A 23,427-nucleotide genomic window follows, 5' to 3' on the forward strand; every position below is an offset into this window, starting at 1 on the left:
CCCTCAGCAGGAGTTACAGCTCATTTCAGCTGTAAGTTGAATGAGTTACAGCTTATTTCTCTGCAAAGATGCAATAGAAAACGTGAAGAGTACGACTCTAATCTCAAAAGAAAGTTTAAACAGAAACCAAGGCAGCAAAAGGCCACATGTGTATTGGAGCAAATCAGCCGACTGACTAAGGTAATGAAAACAGAAGCCAAAGAAGGCCCGAAGTATCCGGCATAAAAATTTTAAAAACAAATTTAAACACCCACAAACTACTCGATGGACTCAAGTAGGTAACTTTTCAACTCGGGTCATATAAACAGAGCTAATATAAGCCGAAACATATAAACAGAACTAACAGGGTCATATAAACAGAGCTAATAACAAAGAAACAAAATATTCTCCCCACAGATAATTAGAAGAATCACAGTGGAATGACACAACACTACTTGTGAACGCTTATCTTCACCAAATTCAAATGGAGTCTGACCAAGTTTATAGATCTAACTGCCAGTTTACAGGAAATGCAGAGGGCAGAGGAACGTGTGATACGGTAGCCTGGAAATGAAGTGGCAAAATCCAGATTGTGGGACACACCTGACCCAGTGTTTTCATTTCATAAATTGAAAGGGGGGGAGGGAGAAAAAACGATTAAAGATCCTTAAAAGCTAAAAACCAAACCATTTCAACGTATGAGACTTACTTGAACAACCTGTAAAAAAAAAAAAAAAAAACCTGGTAAGACTTTTGGGATATGTGAACGTTGACTGGATATTTGATGCTATTTAGGAATTATTATTAATGTTTTAGCATAATGGTTTTCTTGGCTATGCTTTATTTTCTTTCTGACACTGCATTTTTCACCTGTAGCATTACCGTTTAGTGTCTTTATCTTTGCTGGAACCTGTTCACACATATTGTCCATATTCTCTTTTTAACACATTTATTATTTTGAAAGTCCCTCTCTGATGGTTTCAACACCTGGGACATCCTAGGTCTGGTCCTATAGACCGTCTCTTGATGATGAGGCTCTCCGTATTGCTTCTTCATGGTGTCTCATAATCTTTTACTGTATGCCAAGCATTGTGTATAAAATATCAGTAAAAACTGAAGGAAAGGCATTAACTGTCTTCTGTTATGCAGCCAGTGTGGTTGGAGAGGAGTCATTAAACCAATTTCACCTGTAGTTGAACTGGGCCTGGGCTCCATTGCTGTGGAGATTTAGTTCACAATTGGTTTCAGATGTTTGGTGGGCAGGACTTGAAATGTGATTAGCTACGGAGTGTTCTCAGTTGTTTTGCCCTGCCCACAGCGCTCAGCAGAGCCAGGGTGTAGAGGGAGGCTTTCTCTCAGCTGTCCTTTCCCTGTCCTGGCACTGAGTTCAGTCATATGTCATTGCCTAAAGGGATTCTCTCAGCTCCCGCTGGGCCCTCAGACTTCCGTGGGCCCAGAGCAGTTTAAGGGGACCCTTTCAGCACACCTGCTCCCCTCCTCCCCACCCTGCGCTGTGAGCGACCCTAACTCATGCTTCAGCTGCTTTGTCTCATTTCCTGGCCCTGCATCCAGTCCTCAGGGTGAGCACTTGTTGAGGAGCCATGGATAAGACTGGACAGGTAAGCCTGACTCTTCTTGGCTGGGACTCCCAGGGATTCTCAACTATCAAACCAATCATACTCAGCCTTTAAGACATTCGTTAAGTCATCCACTGATTTCTTTTCACCCCATCTACAGTGGGGGTTTTTCATTCAAAAATGAAAGCAGCCTTGTATCTGTGTTCCTAAAGGGACCATTTTAGGTTTTAATTTCATTTAACATTTTCTAAATGTTCTAAATGTTTATAAATGTTTCTAAATTTTCTAAATGTTCATTTTCTAAATTTCAGTTTGGTACCTTTGCCCCATTGGATATAATATTTTAATGGCTTTATAGATTACATAATTGGCTCTTCCATTTTAAAATGAGAACCACACTGTCTTACAACTTTCTACATCTCCAGTGCAAGTGGAAGTTCCCTGGTTGAAATGTTCATCTTTAGAGATTTGTATTGAAATAAATGTCAGTAAAATGGCGTGAGGTCCAGCAATTATTCCCAAATAGTCTAGTGAGGCAGGACTGTGGGATGTAGATGAGGCCAGCATGGCCATTGTTGGTATCATCGTTGACATAGGTGTTAGGTCAATGGATAGTCAAATGATACTCTCTCTACTTTGGTTTATGTTTGAATATAGTTTCCATAATTAAAAGTTTGTTAAAATGGATACAGTAAAATTTTAATACCTTGCCACCAGTGGGTCACAAAATTTCTAAGTTTTGCAGCAGCATATACAAAAAGAAAACTAGTCAATTATAGAATTAAAAATGACAATATAGAAATGGGGGTGGGGGGAAGAGTTTCAGAAGTTGTTCTTTGTGTTAGGGCCAGATAGAAAGCTTTGCCAAGAGTTCTCATAAAGGGAACACTGGGGAAAGTAGTAACAAAAAAAAAAGTCTGTAACAACCTCCTCTCAGCAAAAACAATGGTCAATTTTTTAGAACTTTCATTATAGCATCTTTCCATGACATCACACACAAGTATAAGTCAGCAAAGACCATTTAACAGATGTTTTATAAATTTGCCCTACTTGTCCAGGTTACCTGGGAAAATACATGAAGTGTCTTTCAAATTGGCCTCCCTGAATATTGTTGTTGTGTTGTTGTTTCCTAGACTGAGTTCCCAACTAGAGGGGCTTAGGTATTCTTCTAGCCTTCTCCTCCTCACCCTAGGACAGCATCTGGGTTTAAGTGGAAGGAAAGAAGACATGTGGGCCTCCTGCTGTCCAGTGGCTGCCATGGTCGTGTCTCATTCCATCTTGTCTCCCACTCCTAATGTGGCTCCTTATCTTTGTCAGGCAGTTGTGTTGATTGCTTTCAAGCAGGTCATCCCCTTTATCTCTTGCTGGTTTGGTGACCCTGTGGCCCAGCAACAACCTATGTCTAACTTCTGACATTCAGTGGTCTCCTCCTCAGACTCTGTTTTAGGTCCTCTAGCTCCATGCTATTATCATCATCTGAGAAAAATGCTGACTCTTAATTCTCAGCCACTATTCTCACCCCATTCGAAGAGCCTAGCACCTTTCTTTCATCTCGTTTTATCCTGAACCTAGAGAGCCCCCACTGGGGAAGAAAGATTTGTCTCATGGCTTCTCTCTGCAGCAGCTCTCCCGACACCATTCTTGCTCACGGGAAGTGATGACATGGTAATTGAGTGTACCATGGTAATTCCCAGAGAAGAAGGCAGAATTCTTTTCATTTTCTGGTATGCAAACATTATTTCCATAACATTTGCCACCTGCACCCTCGAATTCAACACTGGTAGGAAGTCAGGAACAAAATCCTCTCAGAGAAACTCGTTTGCAGGTAATTCCTATTTCTTAAAGCTTTCTCCACTACCCAGGAAGGGTTTTCCTTGCAACCATGACCTTAACTCATGTTTTGAACCTTCTCTACTCTATCATTAACTTTTTAAAGTCCTACATTCCAGTTCTTCAGGCCAAAGTGCAATCATACAGCACCTACTTTAAAATTGTTTAATCTGACCAAGTTGATAAACAATAATTAATGGTGAAATTCTAAAATATTCCTTTTTAGATTAGGGGTGAAACAAAGTGGTCATTATAATCAATTTTGTTCAACAATGTATTAGTGGTCCTAATCAGTAAGGCAAGGGGGCAAAAAGGTAATAAAAACATAAAGGAATGAAATTTTATTGTACATGATATTACAATGATTATAGGAAATCTATTTTGTAAAGAGACTATTAGAGGAGTCTAATAAAGTTGCTGGATATGAGGTTGATATATAAAAATCAGTTGCATTTTTAAGTACTAGAAACTAATATAAAATTAACAAATTTTAAAGAGATTCTAAAATAGTATCAAATATATCAAATAACTATGACTGAATCTAAAGAAATATATACCAGTCTTATTTGCAAAAAAATTGTAAAACATTGAAATAAATTAAAAAAGACTCAAATGTATGGTCCACGTGCATGCTTTAGAAGTCTACTTCAAGATATCACTTCTTCTACAAATATATTTTTTGCAATCCCAAGTTCCCAAAAGGATTTTTGTGAAAATCGACAAGCTAATTCTAAAAATCATGTGAAAAAGTGCATGGCCTACACTTACCATATGAGCACTGAGTAATGTAATAGAATTTTTGAACCACTATATTGTATACCTGAAACTCATATATACACTGAATGTTGACTATACTGGAATTAAAATAAAAAATTAGTCAAAAAAAGCACACGGTAAGAAAATATAAAACACTTTTTAAAAAGAGTAACAGTGTGAAGATTTGTTCTACTGGATACCAAAATATAAAGTTACATGAATTTATGCAATATTGTATTGATAGAAGAACAATTAGACCAATTTATTAATAATCAGAAACAAATCCACATATGTATTAACTATTTGTAATATGATTTATGATATGATTTAAGTATGATAAGGGTAGCACTGCAGAGCAGTAGTAAAGGTGAACTTTTAAAATAAATAATCCTGTTTTGCAAGATGGCGGCGTAGGAGGACGCTGGGCTCACCACGCGTCCTGCTGATCACTTAGATTCCACCTACACCTGCCTAAATAACCCAGAAAACCGCCAAAGGATTAGCAGAACGGAGTCGCCGGAGCCAAACGCAGACGAGAGGCCCACGGAAGAGGGTAGGAAGGGCGGCGAGGCGGTGCGCGCTCCACGGACTGGCGGGAGGGAGCCGGGGCGGAGGGGCGGCTCGCCAGCCAAGCAGAGCCCCCGAGTCTGGCTGGCAAAAGCAGAGGGGCCGGGCGGACTGTGTTCCAACAGCAAGCGCGACTTAGCGTCTGGGAGGACATAAGTTAGCAGCTCTGCTTGGAAAGCGGGAAGGCTGGAGGACAAAGGGAGGGAGAGCTGCTGAGCCCCCTGATGACAGAGCTCAGTTTGGCGGGGAACAAAGGCGCTCGCCAGCGCCATCTCCCCCGCCCATCCCACCGGCCAAAATCCCAAAGAGAACCAGTTCCTGCCAGGGAACTTGCTCGCTCCACACAAACACCCAACTCTGTGCTTCTGCGGAGCCAAACCTCCGGCAGCGGATCTGACTCCCTCCCGCTGCCACAGGGCCCCTCCTGAAGAGGATCACCTAAGGAGAAGCGAGCTAAGCCTGCCCCTCCTGCCCCCGTGCACCTTGCCTACCCACCCCAGCTAATACGCCAGATCCCCAGCATCACAAGCCTGGCAGTGTGCAAGTAGCCCAGACGAGCCACACCACCCCACAGTGAATCCCGCCCCTAGGAGAGGGGAAGAGAAGGCACACACCAGTCTGACTGTGGCCCCAGCGGTGGGCTGGGGGCAGACATCAGGGCTGACTGCGGCCCCGCCCACGAACTCCAGTTACACGCCACAGCACAGGGGAAGTGCCCTGCAGGTCCTCACCACCCAGGGACTATCCAAAATGACCAAGCGGAAGAATTCCCCTCAGAAGAATCTCCAGAAAATAACAACAGCTAATGAGCTGATCAAAAAGGATTTAAACAATATAACAGAAAGTGAATTTAGAATAATAGTCATAAAATTAATCGCTGGGCTTGAAAACAGTATACAGCACAGCAGAGAATCTCTTGCTACAGAGATCAAGGGACTAAGGAACAGTCACGAGGAGCTGAAAAACGCTTTAAACGAAATGGATAACAAAATGGAAACCACCACAGCTCAGCTTGAAGAGGCAGAGGAGAGAATAGGTGAACTAGAAGATAAAGTTATGGAAAAAGAGGAAGCTGAGAAAAACAGAGATAAAAAAATCCAGGAGTATGAGGGGAAAATTAGAGAACTAAGTGATACACTAAAAAGAAATAATATACCCATAATTGGCATCCCAGAGGAGGAAGAGAGAGGGAAAGGTGCTGAAGGGGTACTTGAAGAAATCATAGCTGAGAACTTCCCTGAACTGGGGAAGGAAAAAGGCATTGAAATCCAAGAGGCACAGAGAACTCCCTTCAGACGTAACTTAAATCGATCTTCTGCACGACATATCATAGTGAAACTGGCAAAATACAAGGATAAAGAGAAAATTCTGAAAGCAGCAAGGGGTAAACGTGCCCTCACATATAAAGGGAGACCTATAAGACTCGTGACTGATCTCTCTTTTGAAACTTGGCAGGCCAGAAAGAATTGGCACGAGATTTTCAGGGTGCTAGACAGAAAAAATATGCAGCCGAGAATCCTTTATCCAGCAAGTCTGTCATTTAGAATAGAAGGAGAGATAAAGGTCTTCCCAAACAAACAAAAAACTGAAGGAATTTGTCACCACTAAACCAGCCCTACAAGAGATCCTAAGGGGGACCCTGTGAGACAAAGTCCCAGAGACATCACTACAAGCATAAAACATACATCACAATAACTCTAAACCCGTATCTTTCTATAATAACACTGAATGTAAATGGATTAAATGCGCCAACCAAAAGACATAGGGTATCAGAATGGATAAAAAAAACAAGACCCATCTATTTGCTGTCTACAAGAGACTCATTTTAGACCTGAGGACACCTTTAGATTGAGAGTGAGGGGATGGAGAACTATTTATCATGCTACTGGAAGCCAAAAGAAAGCTGGAGTAGCCATACTTATATCAGACAAACTAGACTTTAAATTAAAGGCTGTAACAAGAGATGAAGAAGGACATTATATAATAGTTACAGGGTCTATCCATCAGGAAGAGCTAACAATTATAAATATCTATGCGCCGAATACCGGAGCCCCCAAATATATAAAACAATTATTCACAAACATGAGCAACCTTATTGATAAGAATGTGGTAATTGCAGGGGACTTTAACACCCCACTTACAGAAATGGATAGATCATCTAGACACATGGTCAATAAAGAAACAAGGGCCCTGAATGAGACATTGGATCAGATGGACTTGACAGATATATTTAGAACTCTGCATCCCAAAGCAACAGAATATCCTTTCTTCTCGAGTGCACATGGAACATTCTCCAAGATAGATCATATACTGGGTCACAAAACAGCCCTTCATAAGTTTACAAGAATTGAAATTATACCATGCTTACTTTCAGACCACAATGCTATGAAGCTTGAAATCAACCACAGAAAAAAGTCTGGAAAACCTCCAAAAGCATGGAGGTTAAAGAACACCCTACTAACGAATGAGTGGGTCAACCAGGCAATTAGAGAAGAAATTAAAAAATATATGGAAACAAACGAAAATGAAAATACAACAATCCAAACGCTTTGGGACACAGTGAAGGCAGTCCTGAGAGGAAAATACATTGCAATCCAGGCCTATCTCAAGAAACAAGAAAAATCCCAAATACAAAATCTAACAGCACACCTAAAGGAACTAGAAGCAGAACAGCAAAGGCAGCCTAAACCCAGCAGAAGAAGAGAAATAATAAAGATCAGAGCAGAAATAAACAATATAGAATCTAAAAAAACTGTAGAGCAGATCAACGAAACCAAGAGTTGGTTTTTTGAACAAATAAACAAAATTGACAAACCTCTAGCCAGGCTTCTCAAAAAGAAAAGGGAGATGACCCAAATAGATAAAATCATGAATGAAAATGGAATGATTACAACCAATCCCTCAGAGATACAAACAATTATCAGGGAATACTATGAAAAATTATATGCCAACAAATTGGACAACCTGGAAGAAATGGACAAATTCCTGAACACCCACACTCTTCCAAAACTCAATCAGGAGGAAATAGAAAGCTTGAACAGACCCATAACCAGCGAAGAAATTGAATCGGTTATCAAAAATCTCCCAACAAATAAGAGTCCAGGACCAGATGGCTTCCCAGGGGAGTTCTACCAGACGTTTAAAGCAGAGATAATACCTATCCTTCTCAAGCTATTCCAAGAAATAGAAAGGGAAGGAAAACTTCCAGACTCATTCGATGAAGCCAGTATTACTTTGATTCCTAAACCAGACAGAGACCCAGAAAAAAAAGAAAACTACAGGCCAATATCCCTGATGAATATGGATGCAAAAATTCTCAATAAGATACTAGCAAATCGAATTCAACGGCATATAAAAAGAATTATTCACTGTAATCAAGTAGGATTCATTCCTGGGATGCAGGGCTGGTTCAACATTCGCAAATCAATCAACGTGATACATCACATTAACAAAAAAAAAAGAGAAGAACCATATGATCCTGTCAATCGATGCAGAAAAGGCCTTTGACAAAATCCAGCACCCTTTCTTAATAAAAACCCTTGAGAAAGTCGGGATAGAAGGAACATACTTAAAGATCATCAAAGCCATTTATGAAAAGCCCACAGCTAACATCATCCTCAATGGGGAAAAACTGAGAGCTTTTTCCCTGAGATCAGGAACACGACAAGGATGCCCACTCTCACCACTGCTGTTTAACATAGTGCTGGAAGTTCTAGCATCAGCAGTCAGACAACAAAAGGAAATCAAAGGCATCCAAATTGGCAAAGATGAAGTCAAGCTTTCGCTTTTTGCAGATGACATGATATTATACATGGAAAATCCGATAGACTCCACCAAAAGTCTGCTAGAACTGATACAGGAATTCAGCAAAGTTGCAGGATACAAAATCAATGTACAGAAATCAGTTGCATTCTTATACACTAACAATGAAGCAACAGAAAGACAAATAAAGAAACTGATCCCATTCACAATTGCACCAAGAAGCATAAAATACCTAGGAATAAATCTAACCCAAGATGTAAAGGATCTGTATGCTGAAAACTATAGAAAGCTTATGAAGGAAATTGAAGAAGATTTAAAGAAATGGAAAGACATTCCCTGCTCATGGATTGGAAAAAAAAATATTGTCAAAATGTCAATACTACCCAAAGCTATCTACACATTCAATGCAATCCCAATCAAAATTGCACCAGCATTCTTCTCGAAACTAGAACAAGCCATCCTAAAATTCATATGGAACCACAAAAGGCCCCGAATAGCCAAAGGAATTTTGAAGAAGAAGACCAAAGCAGGAGGCATCACAATCCCAGACTTTAGCCTCTACTACAAAGCTGTCATCATCAAGACAGCATGGTATTGGCACAAAAACAGACACATAGACCAATGGAATAGAATAGAAACCCCAGAACTAGACCCACAAACGTATGGCCAACTCATCTTTGACAAAGCAGGAAAGAACATCCAACGGAAAAAAGACAGCCTCTTTATTTTTTTTTCAACGTTTATTTATTTTTGGGACAGAGAGAGACAGAGCATGAACGGGGGAGGGGCAGAGAGAGAGGGAGACACAGAATCGGAAACAGGCTCCAGGCTCCGAGCCATCAGCCCAGAACCTGATGCGGGGCTCGAACTCACGGACCGCGAGATCGTGACCTGGCTGAAGTCGGACGCTTAACTGACTGCACCACCCAGGCACCCCAAAGACAGTCTCTTTAACAAATGGTGCTGGGAGAACTGGACAGCTACATGCAGAAGGTTGAAACTAGACCACTTTCTCACACCATTCACAAAAATAAACTCAAAATGGATAAAGGACCTAAATGTGAGACAGGAAACCATCAAAACCTTAGAGGAGAAAGCAGGAAAAGACCTCTCTGACCTCAGCCGTAGCAATCTCTTACTCGACACATCCCCAAAGGCAAGCGAATTAAAAGCAAAAGTGAATTACTGGGACCTTATGAAGATGAAAAGCTTCTGCACAGCAAAGGAAACAACCAACAAAACTAAAAGGCAACCAACGGAATGGGAAAAGATATTCGCAAATGACATATCAGACAAAGGGCTAGTATCCAAAATCTATAAAGAGCTCACCAAACTCCACACCCGAAAAACAAATAACCCAGTGAAGAAATGGCCAGAAAACATGAATAGACACTTCTCTAAAGAAGACATCCAGATGGCCAACAGGCACATGAAAAGATGTTCCGCGTCGCTCCTTATCAGGGAAATACAAATCAAAACCACACTCAGGTATCACCTCACGCCAGTCAGAGTGGCCAAAATGAACAAATCAGGAGACTATAGATGCTGGAGAGGATGTGGAGAAACGGGAACCCTCTTGCACTGTTGGTGGGAATGCAAATTGGTGCAGCCGCTCTGGAAAGCAGTGTGGAGGTTCCTCAGAAAATTAAAAATAGACCTACCCTATGACCCAGCAATAGCACTGCTAGGAATTTATCCAAGGGATACAGGAGTACTGATGCATAGGGCCACTTGTACCCCAATGTTCATAGCAGCACTCTCAATAATAGCCAAATTATGGAAAGAGCCTAAATGTCCATCAACTGATGAATGGATAAAGAAATTGTGGTCTATATACACAATGGAATATTACGTGGCAATGAGAAAAAATTTAAATATGGCCTTTTGTAGCAACGTGGATGGAACTGGAGAGTGTGATGCTAAGTGAAATAAGCCATACAGAGAAAGACAGATACCATATGGTTTCACTCTTATGTGGATCCTGAGAAACTTAACAGGAACCCATGGGGGAGGGAAGGAAAAAAAAAAAAAAAGAGGTTAGAATGGGAGAGAGCCAAAGCATAAGAGACTGTTAAAAACTGAGAACAAACTGAGGGTTGATGGGAGGTGGGAGGGAGGAGAGGGTGGGTGATGGGTATTGAGGAGGGCACCTTTTGGGATGAGCACTGGGTGTTGTATGGAAACCAATTTGTCAATAAATTTCATATATAATAAAAATAAATAAAATAAAATAAAATAAATAATCCTGGAATAAATAGATATTTATAAGTGGAAAATTTTGAAAATAGATGTTTATCACATAGCATAAACTAAAATCAATTTCAGGGGACCCACACCCACAGGGTCAACTAATCTTTGACAAAGCAGAAAAGAATATCCAATGGAAAAAGACAGTCTCTTCAGCAAATGGCGGGAAAACTGGACGGCAACATGAAAAGAATGAAATTGGACCACTTTGTTCCACCATACGCAACATAAATAAAAAATGGATGAAAGATGTAAGTGTGACATAGGAAACCATCAAAATCCTAGAGGAGAACACAGGCAGAAAGCTCTTTGACCTTGTCCACAGCAACTTCTTACTAGACACATCACCAAAGCCAAGGGAAATAAACGCAAACATGGGCTTATTGGGACTTCAACAAGATAAAAAGCTTATGCACAGTGAGGGAAACAATGAGCAAAACTAAAGGCAGCCTGCAGAATGGGAGGAGATGTTTGCAAATGACACAGCTGATAAAGGGTCAGGGTCCGAAATCCATAAAGAGCTTATCAAACTCAACACCAAGCAAACAAGTAACCCAGTTAAATGGGCAGAAGACATGACATACACACTTTTCCAAAGAAGACATCCAGATGGTAACACACACATGAAAAGATGTGCAACATCACCCATCGTCAGAGAAATACAAATCAAAACTATGATGAGACACCACCTCACACCTGTGAGACTAAAATTAACACCACAAAAAAGGAGAGGAACACCTGGCACTGTTGGTGAGAATGCAAACTGGTGCAGTCACTCTGGAAAATAATTTGGATGTTCCTCAAAAAGTTAAAAATAGAACTACCCTATGATCCAGCAATTGCACTGTTAGGTATTTACCCAAAACATACAAAAATACAGATTTGAAAGTGTACATGCATCCCAATGTTTATAGCAGCATTATGAACAATAGCCAAACTATTGAGAGAGCTCAAATGTCCATTGACCAATGAATGGATAAAGAAGTGGTATATATATATACAATGGAATATTACTCAGCTATGAAAAAAAATGAAATCTTTCCATTTGCAACAATGTGGCTGGAGCCCGAATATATTATACTAAGTGAAATAAGTTAGAGATAAATCAATACCATATGACTTCACTCATATGTGGAATTTAAGAAACAAAACAGATGAACATATGGGAAGGGGGAGAAAAAAAGAGAAGAGAGGGAAACAAACCATAAGAGACTCTTAATGGTAGAGAACAAACTGAGGGTTGATGGAGGGAGGTGGGTGGGAGATGGGCTAAATGGGTGATGGATACTGAAGAGGACACTTGTTTTGATGAGCAATGGGTGTTGTAAGTGATGAATCACTAGGTTCTAAAACCAATATGTCACTCTATGTTGATGAACGATAATTTAAATTTAAAAAAGGAAAAAATAAATAAATAATAAATTCCAGGTGGATTCTTGATCTAAATAAGAAAGACAAATCATAAACTGAATATCATTATGAAATCAGCATGTCCCTTCTTTTAAAAAAAACGAACATAGGGGCGCCTGGGTGGCTCAGTTGGTTAAGCATCTGACTTCAGCTCAGGTCATGATGTCACAGTTTGTGGGTTTGAGTCCTGTGTCAGGCTCTGTGCTGACAGCTCAGAGCCTAGAGCCTGCTTTGGACTCTGTGTCTCCCTCTATCTCTGCTCTTCCCCTGCTCACACTCTGTCTCTCTCTGTCTCACAAAAAAAAAAAAAAAAAAGTTAAAAGAATTAAAAAAAACATACAGGGGTGCTTCAGTGGCTCAGTCGTTTAAACGTCTGACCTCTGCCCAGGTCATGATCTCACGGTTCCACGGTTGGTGGGTTCAAGCCCTGTGTTGGGCTCTGTGCTGACAGCTCAGAGCCTGAAGTCTGCTTCAGATTTTGAGTCTCCCTCTCTCTCTGCCCCTCTCCCAAACTCTTTCTCTCCGTCTCTGTCTCAAAAACCAACAAACATTAAAAAAAATTTTTAAAAACTGAGAAAACAAATTAATTGAATGGAAAAGATTGTTGTATTTGATATATTAAAATTAAGACTTCCTATTTACTAAGACACAAAGTAAGAAATTTAAAGGGCAAGGCATACATAACTGACAAATGACCGAGGTCCAGGTAGATGGACAACCAAATAGAATGGGCAACAGACTTGGTCACTTAACAATAGTGGATATCCAAACAGTCAATAAACCTATGAATGGATGTTCAATTTCATTAGTCACCAAGAATATGCGTATTAAAAACTAAAGGAGGTGCCATCACACACACATACCCCTACACCCAGAATGAATACAAATGAAAAGAACAGTAACAACAAATGTTGGCAAGGATCTGGAACAAATAGAACTCCATACACTGTTGGTAGGATTATAGAAACTAGTATAAACGTTTTCCAAAATTATTTGGCAATATCCAAAAAAGCTGAATATGTGTGTGGTTTATAATCGAGCAATTCTATTCCTATTTATATATCCAAAAATTGCACATGCCTGAAAGAGCATGATAAAAAAATTTCCTAATGGTATTATTTGTAAGCTAAAAACAAAACAGCCAAAATGTTCCTGAGCAGTAGAACAGATTAAAATACTGTGTTATGTTTATCAATAGAACATTGTAGAAGAAAATTGCATGTGAATGAGTTACCATTATACTCAGCAAAATGAATGGCTCTCAACAATCCTAATGTTAAGAGCAAGAGAAGCCTGTTGCAAAAGATCACATGTGATTCCATTTAAACTATGCTATTTAGAGATACATGTTTGGGAGATAAAACTGTAAAGAAATACAAGAAAAATAAGCATTGTGGTTACTTGTATTAGAAAAGAAGGTCACTTATGATTGGAAGGAGGCATGAAAGCATCAATTTCTTTGCTGACAATATTCTCTTTCTTGACCTATAGTTGTAAAATAAGTGTTGGCTTTGCGATAACCTATTGGGCTATGCATGTATTTGATTTGTGAATTTCTCTGTACGGGAGCTGTGTGTATGCCCACACACACAAATGATTAATAGAAAAACTGCATAGTTGAATGACTCTTTATATTTTGATGGAGAATTTAGCAGTGGGAAATTGAGTGGGAATAATGAAGTGAAAATACAACCATTTGTAGGAAAGTGTATAATCAATTAGCTGAAAGTTCAATGAAAACAAACAAATCTTCTTTACCATAGTAGACTATAATTGAGACTTCTTCAACTATGAGTAAAGCAAATGCTATAGTTTTTACCAATGTGTGTGTGTATTAAAGGAATTAATCAAAGCCAGCATCAGAAGAAAGGAACAGCATTTTAACTTGGAGAATAGCTTCTATGTAGGTTTCTCCCAGTGAAGGCAAATTGTTTAAGTGCCAAGCGAGTCAAAAAAGATCCTTTCTGAATGCAAATAAAAATTGCCATGAAAATGTGAAGTAAAAGTTGCTTTCATTGGGGAAAAAGAAAGGAAGAGGAATAAAACAGTCATTGAAGACATTCAAATTAAGTGGAAATGTTAAATGTGATGAATCATGCCTGAAGACACTTTAGTTCATACCCAGGTTGGGATCATACAGTGTAGGTAACAATAAAAGGAAATTGGGAGAATTTAGCAACAAGATAGTATCTTAAAAAGAGGTTTATAAGACAAATCCATAAAATCTTTTCAAGAAAAATAGATCAGTGAAGAAATTAGGAGTTCCTGGATGGCTCAGTTGGTTGAGCATCTGACTCTTGATTTCAGTTCAAATTGTAATCCCAGGCTTGTGGGATTAAGGCCTGTGTCGGGCTCTGTGCTAGGCATGAAGCCTGCTTAAAATTCTCTGTCTGTCTGTCTCTCTCCATGTACCCCTCTTCTCTGTTTGTGTGCACATGTGTGCGTGCTTTCTCTCTCTCTCTCTCTCTCAAATAAATAAATAGAAAAAGAAATTAAATATTCATTAAGCACCTGTTCTCTGCAAAGCACTGTGCTAAATGTTAATAGAGTGAGATACTACATATGTGTATGAGAGAGAGAGCATATAACCACCATAGAAACCAATATATAACTATTGTGTTCCAAATATAAAAGAAATATGCTTTATTAGGACTCATCTGAGATAAGAAGAGTGAATTAGTGGAGAAATTGAGATTTCTACTGGGTCTTTAAGAGAAATAGCAGAAAGGCAGAAGCGTGAAGGCAGAAAAGAACAAAACGAACTTCAGATTTAGTAAAGGACTGATTTTGCTAAGAGTACATCTTAATCTAGGAGACTGAAGAGAGATGATTGGAATGGTAAATGAGGAACATCCATGAAAAGAATCTTATGTCAGCCAAGCAGTGGTAACTTCTTCCTATGGGAAGACATGGTTTTTGAATGGAACAATATTACAAAATTCTTTTTTGTTTGTTCAATACTATGACATACTTTTTTCCCCTTTCTCTTACAATTATTAAAAATCATACCTTTAATTATAATTTCTTTGGGCATAACTTTTTTTTCTATCTTGATTGTAAGCTCTCTGTAAACAGAAATGGTCTTATCAGTCTTACATGCCATAGAATCCAGCATGTCGGCTTGGTTTTACTGTGTAATAACAAGACTGGTACTTTTAAATAGTTGACAGAGAATCTGGATACAAGGGAACCAGTAAAGGAAGTTACTAATTTTCTTTTTAAAATTTGAACATTGGATAAAAATTAACTGATGAGTGAAGAAGCATTATGAATATATAGTCCTTGAACATGCACATCAAGAGATGATTCCAAAATGGATAGCTTGGGAAACTTGCAGTATCACTATACTTTGATACTGTTCTTCTATGAAAGATAAGGTGCATAAATAATGGCACCCCCTAGAAATATCAATAATTGGAAAAATGATGGCCTATCTCCAGTGCCTAAAATAGTTCTTAGCATCTAGACATTATTCAATAGTCATGTAATGAATGAACATGTGAGCAAAGGCCAATTTCATTTTTCAGTATTCTTACTTTTTGTAGCGAATAAAATTTTTAATTCATGTAAGTTTATATTATTTATATTATTATAAACCAAAGTTCAAAGAGAAGATATAAACATTTTTCTTGTTACATAAATGAAGCAAGAACATTGCTTTTTTCTTACAGAATTAAATTCACTATTCCAGCATACATTGAGTAGCATACATTTTATGTTAAGTGTATTGAGAAGTTTTATTATAGTCAATATGATCGATAGTTACGATATATTTGTGGCATACAATTAAATTGAAAGTGTATAAGGCTTTATATACAAAAAAAGCAAAATTGATACATAGTGTGTATTTTCTATATAATGTATCCAATAATTAATTTTTAGTTTTTATCCATACTGTCAGCAGCCAAAATGTTAGGAAAAGATGTTACGAAAAGATGTTAGGAAAAGATGTTAGGAATATGTTAGGAAAAGAAATGAAATTATTAGTTTTTCAAGAAATTAAAAGCACACTATCCATGTATTCTTCCTGAAAAAAAAATTCAAAGAAATACAAAAAATTCAAAAAAATACAGAGTCCCATGCGGGACTCAATCCGACAAACTGTGAGATAATGACCTATGCCAAAATCAAGAGTCACATGCTTAACCAATGGAGCCTCCCAGGCACCCCTCATTTTTGTTTTATTACTGAATAATATTGCATTGTATTAATTACCACATTTGTTTATCCATTTATCAATTGATGGGCATTGGACTCATTTACAATTTGACCTTTATAAATAGCGCTGCTATGAACACTCATGTGGAAGAAAACTTCCACATGGAAGTTGTTTTCAACTCCAAAGGAAACTGGGTATGTACCTAGAAGTGAAATTGCTGGGTCATATGGCAACCCTATGTTTTGTTTTTTAGATTCTACATGTGAGTGTAATCACATGGTATTTGTCCTTTTTATCTGACTTATTTCACTTCACATAATACTCTCTAGTTGTATGCACGTTGTCACAAGTAGCAAGATTTCGTTCTTTTTTATGGCTTAGTATTCCATTGAGTAACGTGTGTGTGTGTGTGTGCATGTGTGTGTGTGTGTGTATGTGTGTGTGTGTGTGTTTGTGTGTAATCACATCTTTCTCATCCATTCAGCTGTTGATGGACACCTAGGTTGCTTCCACATATTGGCTGTTGTAAATAATGCTGCAGTAAACATAGGGATAAATACATCTTTTCGAATTAGTGTTTTCATTTTCTTTGGGTAAATACCCAGAAGTGGAATTACTGGATTGTCTGATATTTCTGTTTTTAATTTCTTGAGGAATTTCCATAATTACTATACCAATTTGCATTTCCACCAACAGTACCCAAGGATTCCCTTTCCTCCATCTCCTCGCCAACACTTGTCTCTTTTTATTTTTTGTCTTTTTGGTACCAGCCATTCTGACTGATGTAATATAGTATCTTTTGATTTGCATTTTCCTGGTGATTGTAATGATCATCTTTTCATGTGTCTGTTGGCCATCTGTATGTCTTCTTTGGAAAAATGTCTATTCAGATCCTCTCCCAATTTTTCAATGAGATTATTTGTCTTGGTTTAGCTTTCTTGATATTGTGTTGTATGAGTTCTTTACATATTTTGGATATTATCCCCTTACTGTATGTATCATTTACTACTATCTTCTCCCATTTCATTTTGTTGATGGTTTCCTTCACTCTGCAAAGCTTTTTAGCTTGATGGACTTGAAATTGTTAATTTTTGCTTTTGTTTCACTTTTCTGAGAAGACAGATCAGAAAAATATATATTGCTAAAACTGATGTCCAAGAGTTTACTTCTTACATTTTCTTTTCAGAGTTTTGTGAGAAGTCTTTAAAATCCATTTTATTTTTGTATATGTTGTTACAAAGTGGTCCACTTGCATTCTTCGCATGTAGCTGTCCAGTTGTCCCAGCAACATTTATTGGAGAGATTGTGTTTTCCTATTGTATGTTCTTGTCTCCTTTGTTATAGATAAGTTGACCATATAAGCATAAGTTTATTTCTGGGCTCTCTATTCTGTTCTGTTGATCTATGTGTCTATATTTGTGCCAGTATCATATTATTTTGATTTTAGAGCCTTGTAGTATAGTTTGAAAACAGGGAGAATGATGCTTCCAGCTTTGCTCTTCTGTCTCAAGATTGCTTTGGATATTCAAAGTCTTTTGTGGTCCTCTATACAAATTTTAATATTTTTTGTTCTAATTCTATGAAAAAAAGTGCTATTGGTTTTGATTGGGATTGCATTGAATCTGTAGATTGCTTTGCATAGTATGGACATTTTAGCAATTTTCTTCGAATCCATGAGCACAGTATATTTTTCCATTTATTTGTCATCTTGAATTTCTTTTATCAGTGTCTTATAATTTTCAGAGTATAGATCTCTTACCTCCTTGGTTACATTTATTCCCAGGCATTTTATTCCTTTTGATGCAGTTGTAAGTGGGATTGTGTCCTTAATTTCTCTTTCTGCCAGTTCAGTATTAGTGTATAAAAATGCTACAGATTTTTGTATATTATTTTTGTGTTCTGCAGCTTTACTGAATTCACTTATTGGTTTTAGTAGCTTTTGGTGAAGTCTCTAGGGTATTCATCTGCAAATAGTGACAGTTTTATTTATTCTTTACTAATCTGAATCATTTTTTTTTCCTTGTTTGACTTTTGTGGCTATGAATTCCACCACTATTTTGAATAAAAGTGGCAAAGAAGTGGGCACCCTTACCTTGTTCCAGATCTTAGAGGAAAAGCTTTCAGCTTTTCATCATTGAGCACGATTATAGCTGACAGTCGTTCATTTGTAGCCTTTATTATATTAAGGTACATTCCCTCTGTATCCATTTGGCTAATTTTTGTTAGAAATGCGAGTTGAATTTTGTTAAATGCTTTGCTACATCTAATGAGATGATTGTATGGTTTTTATCCTTCATTTTGTTAATATGGTGTGTGACATTGTTTGATTTGCATGTATGAAATCATCCTTTCATCCCTGGAATCAATCCCACCTGATTATAGTGTGTGATCCTTTTAATATATTGCTGAATTTGGTTTGCAAATATTTTGTTAAGGATGTTTGTTTCTATGTTCATCAGGGATACTGACTATTTATTTATTAATGGTAGTGTCTTTATCTGGTTTTGTTATCACCGTAATGCTGACATCATAGAATGAATTGGGCAGCATTCTGCACTCTTTAGCTTTTTGGAATAGTTTGAGGATAAACATTAACTCTTCTTTAAGTGTTAGGTAGAGGGAACTGTGAAGCCATTTGGTCCTGAACTTTTGTTTGTTGGGGGTTTTTGGATTATGGATTCCATTTTATTACTAGTAATCAGTCAGTTCAGATTTTCTATTTCTTCTTGAGTCAGACTTGGAAGACTGAATGGTTCTGGAAATTTATCCATTTCTTCTAGGTTTTCCAGTTTGCTGGCATATGATTGTTCATAATAATCTCTTATAATCTTAATATTTCTGTGGAGTCTGTTGTGCTTCTGTTGCATATCTGATTTTATTTATTAGCGCCCTCTTTTTTCCTTGATAAATCTGGCTAAAGGTTTATCGATTTTGTCTATCTTTTCACAGAAGCAGTTTAGTTCTTTAGAACGAGCTCTTAGTTTAATTGATCTTTTCTCTTTTTAAAATCTCTCTTTATTGCCACTCTGATCCTTCTGATTTACTTCTTTCTCACAGCTTTGGGCTTTGTTTTTCATTTTCTAGTTTCTTTTTCTAGTTTAGGTATAAACTTAGATTGTTCATTTGGAGTTTTTCCTGTTTCTTGAAATAGGCCTGCGTCACAATGAATTTCCCTCTTAGAACTGCTATTGTTATGTCCCGTAAATTTTGATGAGTCTTGTTTCCATTTTCATTTGTCTCAAGGTATTTTTTTATTCCTTGATTTTTTCTTTGACTCATTGGCTGTTGAACAGCATGTTGTTTAATCTACATGTATTTATGTTTTTCCATTTTTCTTGTAATTGATTTCTAGTTTCATACCTTCCTGGTCAGAAAAGATGCTTGATATGATTTCAGTCTTCTTAAATTTATTCAGGCTTGTTTTGTGGCCCTTCATGTGATGTAGCCTGGAGAATATTCCATATATACATCAAAAGAATGTGTATTCTGCAGTTTTTAGACTGAATTTTCTGTACTCATGTATTTAGTCCATCTGGTCTAATATGTTGTTTAAAGCTTCTGTTTTCTTGATGATTTTCTGTCTGGATAATCTTACATTTGGATGATAGAAGTTAGATATTAAAGTTCCCTTATGTCTGTTAATACTTGTTTTATGTATTTAGGTGCTTCTATGTGGGTGTATGTATATTTATATTATATCTTCTTGTTATCCCTATGTATTGCCTTTCTTTGTCTCTTCCTACTATTTTTGTTTTAAAGTCTAATTTGTCTGATGTAAGTATTGCTACTTCAACTTTTTCTTCATTTTCATTAGCATGGAATATTTTTTCCCATGCCTTCACTTGCTGTCTGTTTGTGTCATTAGGTCTGAAGCAAAGTCTCTTGTAGGTAGCATCTGGATGAGTCTTGCCCTTTTTACCCATTTATTTACTATATATCTTTTGATTGAAGCATTTAGTTAATTTATTTTTAAAGTAATTATTGATAGGTATCTACTTGTTGCCATTTTGTTAACTGTTTTCTGGATGTTTTTGTAGTTCTCTGTTGATTTCTTCTTCTCTTACTTCCCTCCCCCTGTAATTTGATGATTTTCTTTAGAATTATGTTTGGATTCCTCTTTATTTTTTGTGTATTTATTATAGGTTTTTAGTTTGTTGTTACCATGAGGTTCATATGTAACACAGGCTATGTATATAGTAATCTATTTTAAGTTGGTGGCTGCTTAAGTGAAAACAGATTCCAAAAGCACTTTTTTCCCACCCCCACATACACATTTTATGTTTTTGATGTCATTCCTTTGCCTGTTTTGAAATCGAATCATTTGTGCTTTTATTGGTGAGCTGTAAGATCTTTATTTATTCTGGCTGCAAAACCTTTGTCAGATACATGATTCGCAGTTCTCTTCTCCCATTTCCTGAGTTATTCTTTCACTTATTTGATAATTTTCACTGAAGCACGACTTTAAAAAAAAGTCTTTTGGATGATATTCATTTATCTTTATTTTCTCTTGTAACTTGTGCCTTTGGCATCATATAAAAAATGCCTATTCCAAGGTCACAGAGATTTACTCCTTATCTTTCTTCAAAGAATTTTTTATTTCAAGCCCTTCCATATAGTTCTGTGATCAATCTGAGTTAATTTTTGTACACAGATGAGTAGAAGTCCAGCTTCAATTTCTGGCGTGTGGATACTTTGTTGTCCCACAACTGTTTGTTGAAATACCATTCTCTTCCCATTAATTGTTGGCACTCTTGTTGAAAAAACAACCAACTCTGAATGTAATTCTCAATATCTGAACTCTTGATTGTATTCCACTGATGTGAGTACCACACTGCTGAATATAGTGGTTTTATTTTTTTAATGTTTTTTATTATTTTTTTTTATTTTTGAGAGAGAGAGAGAGGCAGAGAATGAGCAAGGGAGGTGCAGAGAGAGAGGGAGTCACAGAATCTGAAGCAGGCTCCAGGCTCTGAGCTGTTAGCACAGAGCCTGACGCGGGGCTCAAACTATGGAGCGTGAGATCATGACCTGAGCTGAAGTCGGACGCTTAACTGACTGAGCCACCCAGGTGCCCCTGAATATAGTGGTTTTATATAAAGTTTGGAAATTGTGATGTGTGGGCCCACCTGTTTTGTTCTTTTTAAAGATTGTTTGCTGTTCTGGGCTCCTTGAAATTCCATATAAATTTTGGGATCAGCTTGTCAATCCCTGCAGAAAAATCAACTTGCATTTTGAAAAAGATTGCTTTAAATCTGCAGATCAATTTAGAAAATACTGCCTTTTAAAATATTAAGTCTTCTAAACTATGTATATGAAATGTCTTCCATTTTTTCAGATCTTCTTTCTTTCGTTGATGTTTTGCGGTTTTAATAAAAAAGTTTTGAACTCCCTTTATTAACATATTCTTCACAGTTTCTTTTTGGGATGATATTGTATAGGAAACTGTTTCCTTAGTTTTGTTTTCATAGTGTTCATTGCATGTGTGCAGAATTACAATTGATATTTTTCCCATTTACTTAAGATTTCTCCTTACAAGATCATGCCATTTGGGAATAGAAATAATTTTACTTCTTCCATTCTAGTCACAGTAACTTCAATTTATTTTTCTTGCCCAATTTCCCTGCCTAGAGCCCTCACTACAATGTTGAATATAAGTGGTAGGAGAGAACATTCTTTTCTTACTCCCAAACTTAAGGGGAAAGCATTAATTCTTTGACTATTCAGTATGACATTAGCTATGAGTTTTTTATAGATGTTTATGTGAGATTAAAATTTTTCCTTCTGAACTCTCTTACACTGTTGGTGGGAATGTAAACTGCCATAGTCGCGTTGGAGAACAGTATGGAGGTTCCTTAAAAAACTAAAAATGGAACTATCCTATGACCCAGCAATCAAGCTATTAGGTATTTACCCAAAGGATACAAAAATAGATTCAAAGGGGTACATTCAGCCCAATGTTTATAGCAGCATTATCAAAAGTAGTCAGACTATGGAGAGCCCAAATATCCATCGACTATTGAATGGATAAAGAAGAAGTGGTGTATACACACACGCGCGCACACACACACACACACACACACACACACAATGGAATATCACTTAGTCTTCAAAAAGAATGAAATCTTGCCTTTTGCAGTGACGTGGGTGGAGTTAGAATGTATTGTGCAAAGGAAACAAGTCAATCAAATAAAGATAGATACCATATGATTTCACTCATATGTGGAATTTAAGAAACAAAACAGATGAACATAAGGGAAGGGGGTAGAGAAGAGAGGGAAACAAACCACAAGAGACTCTTAATGGTAGAGAACAAACTGAGGGTTGATGGAGGGAGGTGGGTGGGAGATGGGTTAGATGGGTAATGGGTATTAAGGAGGGCACTTGGGATGAGCACTGGGTATTGTTTGTAAGTTTTGAATCTCTGAATTCTACTCCTGAAACCAATATTGTACTGTATGTTAACTTTAAAGAAAATTTAAAAAATAAAGTGTGTGTGTGATCATATGTGAAAAATAAATAAATAAATAAATAAATAAAAATAAATAGATACTGCCTTTCTATTCCTACTTTGTTGTGTTTTTGTCATAAATTTTTATCAAACGATTTTTTCTGTCTATTGAATTGATTATGAGGTGTTTTTCCTATTTTATATTAATGAGGTATTTTACAGTGGTTGATTTGTATATGTAAAATTAATCTTGCAGTCTTGGGATGAATCCCACTTAGCCATTGAGTATAATCCTTTTTATAGGTTACTGAATTTGTTTGCTAATATTTCATTGAGGATTTTGCCTCTGTATTCATGAAATGCATTGGTCTGTAGTTTTGTTTTTTTATGATTTCATTGCCTGTATTCGGTATTAAGGAAATAGTCGCCTCATGGAACAAGTGAGAAAGTGTTTCTTCCTCATCATCTATTTTTTGGAAGAGCTTGTGAAATATTGATGTTAATACTTACTAAAGCTTTTAGTAAAATTCTCCACTGAAACCATTTGGGTCTTGGCTTTTCTCTGGAGGAGGGTTGTTTGTTTTATTACTACTTCACTTTCTGTATTTGTTTTATGTCTAGGTATTCCTTCTGAAGTCAGTTTTAGTAGTTTGAGTCTTTCTAGCAATTTATCCATTTCATACAGGTTACCT

At 37.2% G+C, this 23,427-nt stretch overlaps 1 long non-coding RNA gene across 4 annotated transcripts in view; it reads left to right on the forward strand.

Moving 5' to 3' along the window:
- The first annotated feature begins 1,249 nt into the window (after positions 1 to 1,249).
- The window catches only part of LOC123385173, a 227,087-nt gene continuing 204,909 nt past the window's right edge, over positions 1,250 to 23,427 (forward strand). For all 4 annotated transcript variants that reach the window (XR_006597334.1, XR_006597336.1, XR_006597335.1 and 1 more), the window contains exon 1: positions 1,250 to 1,598. This is a non-coding gene — a long non-coding RNA (uncharacterized LOC123385173). The remainder of the gene's footprint in view (positions 1,599 to 23,427) is intronic.

The sequence above is a fragment of the Felis catus genome, chromosome B1 (genome assembly GCF_018350175.1).
Source record: "Felis catus isolate Fca126 chromosome B1, F.catus_Fca126_mat1.0, whole genome shotgun sequence".
NCBI classification, from domain to species: domain Eukaryota; kingdom Metazoa; phylum Chordata; class Mammalia; order Carnivora; family Felidae; genus Felis; species Felis catus.